Here is a 14,135-nt window from a genome sequence, read left to right as displayed (position 1 = left end):
ACAGACCGATTGCATTACTTAATACTGACTATAAAATATTTGTATCAATAATTGCGGACAGACTAAAAAATATATTAAATAAAATTATCCACTCTGATCAAAACGGATTCCTTCCGGGAAGAAACATTTCCTCGAACACAAGAACTATACTAAATGCCTTGGAGTACTATGACAAAAACTATGACAAAGCAGCTGCATTAGTATTTATGGATCTCAAAAAAGCTTTTGACAGTCTCCAATGGCACTATCTTATAAATCAAATCAAATTCATGAATTTCGGCTCCAAATTTTTCAATCTAATCAAAACTATTTATTCTACCCAATCGGTCAAAATTCTCTTTAACAATGATATCACCAATACAATTACTATCACCAAAGGTGTACGTCAAGGATGCCCTCTGTCCCCACTTATTTTTATTCTGGCCATCGAGACCTTTCTCAAAACTATAAGAAACAACTCACTAATTCACGGTATTATGATTAAAAAAGAACATTACAAATTGCAGGCCTTTGCGGATGACATTGTATTCATCCTACAAGATCCAATTCGAACAGCACCCATTTTACTTGACGAAATTTACAAATTTGGTGAAATATCTGGCCTGCAAATCAATAAAAATAAAACTCAAATTTTGACAAAAAATATGATACCAAAAGAAATACTTACCTTGGAAGAATTAATTAAAATAAAGACCACAAAAAAAATTAAATACTTAGGAATTTGGATGACTTCGAATTATGCTACGATCAAAAAAGACAACTACGAACGATTAACTAAAGAAATACAACAAGATCTTAACAGATGGTCAAAATTAAACTTATCTATTATGGGGAAAATAGCTGCCATAAAAACAAACATTCTTCCAAGGTTTCTTTATTTATTTCAAGTTGCTCCAATAAATTTGAATAAAACTTTTTTCAATACTCTTCACAAACAAGTAAAGAAGTTTATTTGGACCAAGAAGAAGGCCAGAATAAAATTGAAAAACCTTCAAGACCTTAGATCCAGGGGTGGACTTGGACTTCCAGATTTTTATATGTATTATCAAGCTACCATTTTAACCATGATTAAAAATTGGATTACGCTTCAAAACACAAGACTCTTAACTCTGGAAGGATTCGATCTTCTTGCTGGGTGGCACACTTTCTTGACAGCAGACTACCACAAAATACCAAAATACTTTAAAAATCATTACTTACGCAAAACACTAATAACAATATGGTTTACTATTAAAAAAAATTATTACACCTCAATACCAAAATGGATATCCCCCAATGAAATACTAACCTTTCCCAATCTTTTCTCGCACTCTAAAATTCTGAGGTACCAACAACTACTCGACGAATCAGATGCTCTTATCTCCAAACAACAACTGAACAATCAAGGAATTAATATAGACTGGTTAACATATTTACAAATTAAATTAAAATACGAGCAACACAAAAAGCAATTTGGATTTCAAAATAATAACGTAATAGACACGATTCTTTTCGGTCCTTCTACAAAAATGATCTCAAAATTGTACAACTACTTATTAATCCAAGAAAATCCCAAAGAGCAAGTGAAATGTTGTATGATAGCCTGGGCTCAGAAATTTGGATATACGATTAACCTAACTGAGTGGGAGAAAACATGGACATCAAATTATAAAATGACAACGGCAATGTCTTACAAGGAGAACCAAATTAAAATGTTTTATCGTTGGCATCTGCCCCCAGCAAGAATATCCAAAATGTTTCCCAACTTCTCACCGACCTGCTGGAAGTGCAAGACCAAATCTGGAACTTATTATCACACATGGTGGACATGCCCAATTGCACAAAAGTACTGGACAACAATACAATCCCTAATCGACCAAGTCATGTCAATCAAATTACCACTCAAACCCGAGCTCTATCTTTTAGGGATATTCAGACAAAATCTTACCAAGACACAAAAATATCTGATATTACAAATTATAACTGCAGCCAGAATATCATATGCCTCTCTCTGGAAATCTGATCAAGTACCCTCTTTCTTTACAATAATTACGAAAATTAATGAATGTGCTGAAATGTCTAAAATAGCAATGGAAGCACAAAACAAAAAAGACTCAGAATATTACGAAGCATGGGAAAATTGGCATAAATGGGTTTCTCAGAAAAAATACAAAAAACTTTTATTGTAAAATTTATACTCTATCCCACCTAAAAGTACCTTCAACACTTAAATTAATATTAAAATAAATTAGAAAAGAAGCACCAAAAACTAATCAAATTTGCAACAAGGAAATATATTAAATCTCTTTTTATCTGTCTTCTAACTAACTCAACACTTACTATAAACGTATTAACTACTTTTAAAATATCTAATCTTTATATACACCCTTTATATCACCTATATACTCCCCACACTACAACTAAACAAAAGTCGTCTATAAAAACGTCTGCATTAAATGCAGACTCTTCTCTCTCTCCCTTTCCTTATTTTTTTTTCTTTCCTCCTTCTTCTTAACTGTTAGAATTTAAATGCTTATATATACTAAGAAATACGACATTTGAGTTATTTCCAAATATAAATATTAAGACTAGGAAAGTAAGAGTTATTACATTCCCTTTAAGACACTTGTGTACTACAACTCACATGTATTACAACTTTATCATAAATGTTTTGTTTTTGAATTCTCCCTCCCCTCCCTACTCTACCCCACCCCCCAACCCTTCGTTCTGTTCCCCTTCCCCCCAATCCCTTTCCTTGTTTTTAATTATATTTGTAAATAAATAAAGTAAAAAAATAAATAAATAAATAAAATCTACATTAGAAGAACCGAGTCCTTTAGGAAGTCTGAGTCGTTGTTTATCTCTTTTGCAGAGCCAAAAATGGGCCTGGGCGTTTCTCCCAGTTCAATCAGTCGATGGATCCGGGACTGCATAGGGGAGGCGTATAAGGCTAGAGCTCAGAATCCCCCTCAAGGGGTCACGGCGCATTCTACTCGCAGTGCAGCCACGTCAGCAGCTTGGAGAACTCAAGCCTCGATCGAGGACATATGCCGGGCTGCAACTTGGACGACACCTTCTACGTTCACTAGACATTATAGACTGGATGCCTATGCTTCAGCTGAGGCGTCTTTTGGGAGATGGGTATTACAGAGGATGTGTTCCTCTCCAGCTGCCCTGACTTAACAATCTCCCTCCCATTTAAATTGGAACTTGGGTATATCCCATATTGGACTCTCCTTCCAGATGCAATGGAGAAGAACCGTTGTACCTACCTGAACGGTCTTCTCAGTGCACTGGAAGGAGAGTCCAAACCCACCCAGCATTGGATTTTTTCAGGGAAGCTGGGTTCGGTTGGTTTGGTTAATGTTATATATATAAATATATTTTGGTTCAATAAAATTGTGTTGGATTATATTACCTTTCGTTTTTAAAACTGAGCTCACTGGGGGCAGGCAAGGGGCGGTGCCTAATAATATGTTAATTTTAAACTCAGTCTCGACCAATAGGATTGAGAATAACCCATATTGGACTCTCCTTCCAGTGCACTGAGAAGACCGTTCAGGTAGGTACAACGGTTCTTCCGGTCTCACAACTTTTTGCTGAGGGTGTGAAGAAGCTTACAAAGTTGCCCTCAAAGCACCACAGAACATCTTTCTCAGGGTTCTGAATTTCTGGGATTTCTCCGCTAGGAAAGCGAGCCTAGACGGGAGAGGCGGCTGAAGGCAACCAAAGGAGACGTTATGCCACTCGGTGCTACTACCACCTCCTTTCTCCCCCTTCGCGAGACAACGAGCCATCAAGCCCAAACCTCCCACGCTGCTTTCTCGCTCCTGCAAGGGGGGAGCGGGAAGGCAGGAGCACGAGCGGCGGTGGATGGGTGAGTGGAGGAGGGCACAGCTGCGCTGAGGGGAGGAGCGGAGAGGTAGGAGAACCACTGAAGAACAGTGCCTCCCACTCCCAAACCCTCCAGCCGGTATACCATGGTCGATGGTATCGAAAGCCGCTGAGAGGTCAAGAAGCACCAGGACACCAGTCAAGAAGCACCAGGACAGAGGACAAGCCCCTGTCCCGGGCCCACCAGAGATCATCCATCAACGCGACCAAAGCAGTTTCTGTGCTGTAGCCGAGCCTGAATCCAGACTGCTGGGGGCTTCTTCCAAGGACCGCTGGAGTTGGAGTGCCACCACCTTCTCAACAACCTTCCCCATAAAGGGAAGGTTGGAGACTGGACAGTAGTTATTAAGCACAGCTGGGTCCAGGGAAATCTTCTTTAGAAGGGGGTGCACAAGTGCCTCCTTATAAGGAGCCAGAAAGGACCCCCTCCACAAAGAGGCGTTGACAATCTGCTGGACCCAGCTCCGTCTCACCTCAGCCGGCCGAGACCAACCAAGAGGGACATGGATCCAGCAAGCAGGTGGCGGAACTCACAGCTCCAATGGCCTTGTCCACTTCATCAGGTGTCACCAAGTCAAACTCCTCACAGACGGATGGACAAGGACGGGCCCCAGTCACCTCGACTGACTCGTTGTCAGCCGATACTGCTACACAATTGGAGTCGAGGTCCGCCCGGATCCGAGTGACTTTATCAGCGAAAAATGAGTTCAATTCATCAACACTGCCCTGCAAGGGCTCCCCAACTCCCCCCTGATTTAGAAGGGAGCGGGTCACCTTAAACAGAGTGGCCGGGCGGGATTCTGCTGATGCAATCAAGACGGCATGGTACGCGCATATTGCCACTTTGAGCGCCACTTTGTAGGTCTTAATAAAAGCTCTTACAAGTGTTCGATTGGATTCAGACTTACTCTTCATCGTTTCTCTAGATGTCTCTTTGGCATTTCAACTCCCGGAGCTCCTCGTTGAACCATGGAGCTCTACGGGGTCTAGTGCCACAGAGAGGTCGCAGTGGCGCAATTCAGTCAAGAGCCTCCGCTGCAGCCTTATTCCAGGCCTCAGCAAGAGACTCCGCTGAGCTGTGGATGAGTGAATCTAGTAAAACCCCAAGCGTCCTCTGAAAGCCCTCTAGGTCCATTAGTCATCTGGGGCGGAACCTCCTAATCAGTTCCGCCTCCCTGCGGGGGAGGATTGGAATCAGGAAATCAAGGAAATGGTCTGACCATGACAAAGGCAATGTTTCTAAGCCCCTTAATCTCAGACCATTACTCAATTGCTCTGAGAGAAATGCCAAGTCTGGGGGGTGTACCCCCTCGTGAGTCAAACTCTGCACTACTTGCGTCAGGTCCATGGTTGTCATGGTGGTCATGAACTCCTGTGCTGGTCCAGAGGAACTGCCGAGTGACGACAGATTGAAGTCCCCCAGGACAACAAGTCCAGGGAACTCCACGACTAACCCGGCCACCTCCTTGAGCAGCACAGGCAGGGCTGTTGACATGCAGCTGGGAGGCAGGTACGTGAGTAACAAACCCACCTGAACCCCTAAGTCCAACTTCACAAGGAGTGACTCACAACCCGCAATCTCAGGGGCAACGAGTCTACGCAGGCGAAGGTTCTCCTTGGCTACAATAGCCACTCCTCCCCCCCTTCCCTGGGGTCGAGGCTGATGCCATACCTAAAACCCAGCTGGGCATATTTCCAAGAGAGGAATCTTCCCTCTGGACCCAGCCAGATTTTAGTCACACATGCCAGATCGGCCTCCTCATCCAGGATCAAATGCCGGATGAGGAGAGCTTTTTTTACGACCGATCTGGCATTGAGTAGCAGCAGCTTGAGCCCAGGGCCCGGATTACACTCATCACCCGTACCCCGGGTAGAGCTCACGGGACCGGAACGGGATCGCTTTTAAGCAGCGATCCCTTCTTCCTCCAGAACGGCTAGCCCTGTGACTCTTACCATATCTACCTCTCCCCAGCAAGACCAGGATATTCTGGCCCTCCGCCACCCCAGAGATGGATACCCCCATCCCTCCTGTCTCTCTATCGCCAGGTGGCCTATTCTCATTCATACCATTTCCATTTGTCTCATACATAACATCCCACCCACCCCAATCATTCATTCCATATATACCTTCCCAGTTTTCCCAAAAATCCATCATTAAAAAACCCCAATAAATTAACTAAAATATTAATTACTAAAATCTTAAAAAATGCAGTTCTATTAATAATTAATACTAAATTACCAGTTACTCTTAATACTAAAATACCAATTGAGCTATACAGTATTACTTTCTAATTTTAAGTAGAATGATATATGAATTATTAAATATTATTAAAATATTCATTCATTCCATATATGCTCCTAAACCTATTCCAATTAGTCATCAAATTAAGAAACCCCCAATAATTTAGTTAAAAATATAAATTAATTATTAAGTACAAAATGGAGGAAAAACAGCAGCAAGAGGGAACCAAACTCCAGGCTGGTTGAGTTCTAAAAAAGGTCCAATGCCAATGTCTAAGTCTCAAAGTGCAATAATAGAATGGACTTCTCAGTGCTGGTCACTGCCACTGACCAGCACTCTGACGATCTGTCTCTTTGCCTTGTTTGGAATTATTCCAAGTTCTTTCCCTATGGCAGTCCCAATAATCGTTGGTCGCCTATTTACTCCAATAAACAAGGGATAATCACTAAAGATGTTATGTTTCATCATATATGCCTCTTTGCACTCTTGACCATTAACAAGATATTTTTTTCTTCTGTTGAATGATGTCTGATTCTTAAAAACTGCCTGGATAAGTCCCTGCAGATTTTGGGGGGAGGCTTTTCAGGAGTAATTGTCATTGCCTCTTCCCTAGGGTGGAGAGAAAGTGACTGGCCCACAGTCACTCAGCTGGCTTTGTACCTAAGGCAAGATTAGAACTTAATTGTCTCCTAGCCTGGTGTCCTACAACTACATAAAACCTGTTCCCCATTAATAGTATAGTTTGGGTTACAATAAAGTTTGCCTCAAAGTTCTTTAAATATATTTTTTACTTGAAATATGAGGTAGCTTTTAAAATCATGGATCAAAAGCCTAACAAAAACATGATTTTTTTTGTGAAACAACCTTTAGGACATTAGTTTTATTAAGGCATTAATTAGAAGTTCTATTAGCTCATTTTTTGCAAAGCAGTTGCAATAGTCTAGGTTGACAGCTACTGTTTTGTTAATAAGGGGAGATTTTATAATCCTGTGATGGTAAACCTATGACACACATGCCAGAGGTGGCATGCAAAACCATATCTGCTGACACACGAGTTGTTGCTCATGTAGAGGGTTTGGGAGGATGTTTTCTGCCTCCAGAGGGCCTCTAGGGGGCGGGGAGGGCGTTTTCGCCCTTCCCAGGCTCCAAGAAAGCCTCTGGAGTCTGGTGAGGGTGAAAAATGGGCCTACTGGACTCACTGGAAGTTGGGAAATGGAGCGGGGAGAGGAGGTCATGTGTATATGCATGGCGGTAGGGCAGCATGGGTGTCATGCATACATGCACAGGGGGCACTCGGGGCATTGCATTATTGGTGTGCTTTCGGCACCTGAGGGAAAAAAGGTACACAATCATTAGTATAGGGAAAATAAGATTGGCTTTGAAAATATGTGAAACATTAATTTCACTTTACATGACTGCTATGTTTTCCAGACAAAACATCCTATTTGGGACAACAGAAAAATAGGCAGGATAGCAAAATTATAAGTACAGTTACCTTTCACTAATCATATCCTAAGCCTAACTAGTCATTGCATCTCAATACTGAGAACTGATTTTTAATTTTTTCTTATTGTGTAATTATGAAAGGAAAAGATAACTTTGTTTTATTTTAGCCTGAAACATGATGGAAATATTCTGTCCATCTACTTTAAACAGACAGGCTTTCATCAATATGTCATAGAAATCCATATTGTAGATAACATCATCTGTCTCTACAGTATTGTTCCTTTTAAGGTGCGCCAATGTGCAGGGGCGCACACAACAATAAATTGCCGTGCAGTGTTTTTAACTGCCACACAGTGAATAGGAGCCCAAGGTTCAGCAAAGAGCACTCCCCTCCAGCAGACCGACAGAGCCCCCTTTTGCCACCTCCGTCTTCCTCGAGACACATTTAATGATCGTTATCTCGATTGGAGCAAAAACTGCAGTTCCACTCCACTCTTTCCAAAAATAAGGAAGTCCTGCCCCCGCCCCTCTCTCTTTCCGCCCCCCCCGTCCGATCCTCTCTCTCCAGAAGCAAGGAAGTCCCGCCCCCGCCTCCCCCTCTCTCTCTTTGCCCCCACCGGATCAGTGCTTTTTCTCTGGTAGAATTACAGTCAAAGAATTCCCATCGTATTTTTCTTAACTTTTCACATGAATATTTGAGCACTGGTATGTTTTAGGCAAGATTTAAAGGAGTAACCATGTTAGAATTTAACAAAAAGGTAATTCCAAATTTTAAAATACAAGGCAAGCATTTTTAAAATAAATTTATTAAGAAATAATCTAAGGGAATCAAATTAAATGCGTATGGTACTATTTTTAGGTAATTTTTTGGGGTATAAAGGGCACAATATATTGCAGCTTCTGCTTTATAGTGGCCAATTCTTGTGACAAGCAAAAAACCCTGAAGACCCAAGGGGCAATTTTCAATATTGGAACACAGAAGCAGTTTAAACAAACAACACAATAAGGGAGATTTGTTTAAAGGTAAAAGTTCTGTTTGAAATAAGAAAATATATTCTATATGCTGTTTAATAGATTTAGTAATGGTACAATGGTTATGATAACATGATAACAGTATGAATTTTGATGCTAATAATCTGATAACAAGTCTGCAGAGAGGGGTGGCATACAAATCCAATAAATTATTATTATTAAATCCAATAAAATTATTAAATTATTTATTTAATTAATATTAATGCTTTTTTGAGAGATTGGTTCTTCCTTGTACAAGGTGAATATTATTTTATAGAGGAAAGATTACACGATTAAGGATGGAGTAATTCCTATTTTGATATTTATTGAGTTAGTATCTGTTGTGGTTAGCTCTGGCCCAGCTCCTGCCCCAAGGAATGTGCAGGTGGATGTGGGGGAAACATCCACATGCCGCAGGCCTGTTTTGCTCCCGATGGAATCTGCTGATGAAGCCTCCTCTGACCAAGGAAGCGTGAGTGACAGAGAAGAGGGGAGTTTGGCAGACAGCTCAGGAGATCAATCATCTGTATCGATCCTAATTTATGAGATAATGTTTAAATGGAAAATGAGAAGACTTACCATATGAAAGTCTGAATTAATCAATTGGTTTGGAATGATGATTTTAATCTATGAGATAATGTTTAAATGGAAAATCTGAGGATTTACTATATGAAAGTTTGAACTAATTAATTGTTTTGGAATAAAAATATTACATGAACTCTTGATTATTAAGAAAATCTGATATTTATAATGAAAATGAATACAATATAATATGCCTGACTATATATCTAAAGATATGGAGGTTTTTGGTTATGATAAATGAAGGAATAAGAAAATAGACATTGAGGTAATGATCAAGGAGCAGAAGGAAGCAGCAGGCCTAAAAAGGAAAAGGTATGAGAAATAAACAGCTATTTTGGAATGATAAGCTATAGTGATTAACTGTAGGAGATAAATTGTTGGATTAATTTGATAGTGAATCCAGAAGACAAAACTAGTTTTTTTTATTATACTGGAGGTAGCTTTCTTATTATACTTAGTATAATAGATTTATTTTAAATTTTATGATTGAAATGTTATAAACAACAAGATTTCTCTTTTTTGAGGGGAGGGGGAGAGAATTTGGGATATTCCTTAAATTTGATTATATACACCAGTCTGCAAATATGAGATGGGAGGGATTCTGGAAAGGTTAAAGAGGATGGAAGATAAAATAGAAAGGAAGGAAGAGAAGGAGAAAGAGGTAGCGGAAGAGTGAAGAAGTAATTAGGTAGGAGGAAGATATGAAGAAAGAAGAAGGGGAGTCTGAGAAAGAATAAAAGAAGCAGATTGGGCTAAATTATGAAAAAAATAGATGAAGATGGGGATTCTGGAATAATGGATAAGAATGTGTATCTATATATGTTTTTTGTAACACTGCAAGGTATATATGTATAATTTGTTTTGTGAAGGTGGAGAAAAATAAAATACCTTTTGCTTAAAAAAAAGAGTACCAAAATCATCACCATCACAGTTACACATACACTTAGAAAACAATTTTAAAATGAACAGCTTTAAAATGGTAATCAACTGGGGGAATGATATTCCAAAGGGTGAGTATAATGATAGAAAAGGCTCTTGTCTAAAATCCCATCATGTTGTCACTTCATCCAAAATTCAATGAAGATGATCACAATGAAAAACTATTTCGTTATTGTCTTGGGTCATATCTGTGAAAAAAATTCAGGTGCTCAGGCATGAAAATGTGCTGCTCAAACGCTATACTTTTCCGCCCACACCAGAAAAAAAATTAGAGGGGACATTGTCTATAGTCTGTGTTAATTTTCCTATCCCTTTAGTTTCACTGTCTATAAGTTCAGTTATTATTGAGTTTCATGTGAATATCAGTGACTTGTTATGTATCAGTTAAATCAATTTGAAGTTCTTAATCTGTTTATTAAGATAAGAGATACATATTTTTAGTGCTTTTATCATCAAGTTGCTTGTAGAAATCTCTACAGAGCTGTGTTCCACCTCAGTTACTTAATGCCATTACTTATAAATCATTTACTAGACTCAGTAGTCAATAATTTTTTTTTCTAAACATCTTTAAGTTGGTAAAACTTTCAATAATGTATCATTTCCAACAATTTTTAATTGATGGATAATTGGGGTAGGTGGAACAGTATGTTTGGAATGAATGCTTGGAGGGGATTATTTATTTGTTTGTTTGTTTGTTTATTAGATTTGTATGCCGCCCCTCTCCATAGACTCGGGGTGGCTCACAAGACATAAAACAATTCACAACAAATCTAATAAATTAAAAAAATTAAAAATACCCATTATTAAACCAGACATACACACAGACATACCATAAATAAATTGTATAGGCCCGGGGGAGGGGGGAATGCCTCAATTCCCCCATGCCTGATGGCAGAGGTGAGTTTTAAGGAGTTTACGGAAGGCAATGAGGGTGGGGACAGTTCTAATCTCCGGGGGGGAGCTGGTTCCAGAGAGTGGGGCTGCCACAGAGAAGGCTCTTCCCCTGGGACCCGCCAGACGACATTGTTTAGTCGACGGGACCCGGAGAAGGCCAACTCTGTGGGACCTAATCGGTCGCTGGGATTCGTGCGGCAGAAGGCGGTCCCGGAGATATTCTGGTCCGATGCCATGAAGGGTTTTATAGGTCATAACCAACAATTTGAATTGTGACCGGAAATTGATCGGCAGCAATGGAGACTGCGGAGTGTTGGTGTAACATGGGCATACCTAGGGAAGCCCATGATTGCTCTCGCAGCTGCATTCTGCACGATCTGAAGTTTCCGAACACTTTTCAAAGGTAGCCCAATGTACAGAGCGTTACAGTAGTCGAATCTCGAGGTGATGAGAGCATGAGTGACTGTGAGCAGTGAGTCCCGGTCCAAATAGGGCCGCAACTGGTGCACCAGGCGAACCTGGGCAAACGTCCCCCTCGCCACAGCTGAAAGATGTTTCTCTAATGTGAGCTGTGGATCGAGGAGGACGCCCAAGTTGCGGACCCTCTCTGAGGGGGTCAATAATTCCCTCCCCAGGGTTATGGACGGACAGATGGAATTGGCCTTGGGAGGCAGAACCCACAGCCACTCCGTCTTATCCGGGTTGAGTTTGAGTCTGTTGACACCCATCCAGACCCCAACAGCCTCCAGGCACCGGCACATCACTTCCACTGCTTCGTTGACTGGACATGGGGTGAAGATGTACAGCTGGGTATCATCTGCATACTGATGATACCTCACCCCATGCCCTTGGATGATCTAACCCAACGGTTTCATGTAGATATTTAATAGGGGGGAGAGGACCGATCCCTGAGGCACCCCACAAGGGAGTAACCTCAAAGTTGACCTCTGACCCTCCCACTAACACCAACTGACCGACCAGAGAGGTAGGAGGAGAACCACTGAAGAACAGTGCCTCCCACTCCCAACCCCTCCAGCCAGCGCAGGATACCATGGTCGATGGTATGGATGAGGTGAATAGTATGTATGTATTATGTATTATGGTATGGATGAGGTGAATGTGAATGGTATGTATGACATTTGGCCCACCTGACGCTGGAGAGGCGGGAGGGGAGGAGGTACCTATCTCTGAGATGGCAGAGGGTCAGAATATCCCGGTGCTGCTGGGGTGAGGCAGATATAGCAGGAGCCACAGAGCTAGCCGTTCCAGGGGAAGGCGGGATCGCTGCTTAATAGCGATCCCATCTTCCGGCTCTGTGAGCTCAACCCAGGATACTAGTGACGAGTGTAATCCTGGCCCTGGGCTCAAGCTGTTGCTACTCAATGCCAGGTCGGTGGTAAATAAAGCTCTCCTCATCCGGGATTTGATCCTGGATGAAGAAGCCGACCTGACATGTGTGACTGAAACCTGGCTGGGCCCAGAGAGAGGAGTTCCTCTCTCGGAAATCTGCCCAGCCGGGTTTCAGATATGGCATCAGCCTCGACCCCAAGGAAGAGGGGGAGGAGTGGCTATTGTAGCCAGGGAGAGCCTTTGCTTACGTAGACTCATTGCTCCAGAGATTGTGGGTTGTGAGTCCCTCCTGGTGAAGTTCGACTTAGGGGTTCAGGTGGGCTTGTTGCTCATGTGCCTGCCTCCCAGCTGCGTGTCAACAGCCCTGCCTGTGCTGCTCGAGGAGGTAGCCGGGCTGGCAGTGGGATTCCCCAGTCCTATTGTCTTGGGGGATTTAACCTATCATTGCTCGGTGAAACTTCTGGGCTAGCGCAGGAGTTCATGACCACCATGACAGCCATGAACCTGACTCTCAAGTAGTACAGGGTCCGACTCACGAGGGGGGAAACACACCCGACATGGTATTCCTCTCTGAGCAATTGAGCAATGGTGTGAGACTAAGGGGCTTAGAAGTGTTGCCTTGCCCATGGTCAGACCATTTTCTACTGCGGCTTGCCTTCCTGGCTCCAATCCCTCCCCGCAGGGGGGCAGAACCGATTAAGATATTCTGCCCCAGGCGCCTGATGGACCCAGAGGGCTTTCAGAGGGCGCTTGAGATTTTACCAGATGCACCCGTCCACAGTTCAGCAGAGTCTCTTGCTGAGGCCTGAAACAAGCCTCCAAGCACCAGCACATCACTTCCACTGCTTCACTGACTGGACAAGGGGTGGAGATGTAAAGCTGGGTATCATCGGCATATTGATGATACCTCACCCCATGCCCTTGGATGATCTCACCCAGTGGTTTCATGTAGATATTAAATAGCAGGGGGGAGAGGACTGACCCCTGAGGTAGCCCACAAGGGAGAGACCTAGAGGTCGACCTCTGACCCCCCATTAACACCGACTGCGACCGACCGGAGAGGTAGGAGGAGAACCATTGAAGAACAGTGCCTCGCACTCCCAACCCCTCCAGCCAGCGCAGAAGAATACCATGGTCGATGGTATCGAAAGCCGCTGAGAGGTCAAGAAGCAACAGGACAGACGACAAGCCCCTGTCCCGGGCTCCCCAGAGATCATCCATCAGCGCAACCAAAGCAGGACCCCCCTCCCCAAAGAAGCGTTGACAATCTCCTGGACCCAGCTCTGTGTCAGCTCCCTACTGGCAGAGACACGGATCCAGTAAGCAGGTGGTGGAACTCACAGCTCCAATGGCCTTGTCCACTTCATCAGGTGTCACCAGATCAAACTCTTCCCAGACAGGTGAACAAGTATGGGCCCTAGTCACTTCAACTGAGTCGAGGTCTGCCCAGATCTGAGCGATTTTATCAGCGAAAAATGTGTTAAAATCCTCGGCACTACTCTGTAAGGGCGCCCCAACTCCCCCCTGGTTAAGAAGGGAGCTGGTTACCCTAAACAGAGCGGCCGGGCGGGATTCAGCTGATGCAATCAAAGCGGCATGATACGCGCATCTTGCCGCCTTGAGCGCCACTTTGTAAGTCTTAATATGAGCTCTTACAAGTGTTCGACCGGATTCGGACTTACTCTTCCTCCGTCGCTTCTCTAGACGTCTCTTGTGGCGTTTCAATTCCCGGAGCTCCTCGTTGAACCATAAGTCTGGGGAACCCCACCGCCAGCCCGGCTACCTCCTCGAGTAGCAC

This window comes from Erythrolamprus reginae, chromosome 6 (assembly GCF_031021105.1).
Source record: "Erythrolamprus reginae isolate rEryReg1 chromosome 6, rEryReg1.hap1, whole genome shotgun sequence".
NCBI lineage: Eukaryota > Metazoa > Chordata > Lepidosauria > Squamata > Dipsadidae > Erythrolamprus > Erythrolamprus reginae.
Note: the sequence above shows the minus strand (reverse complement) of the source record.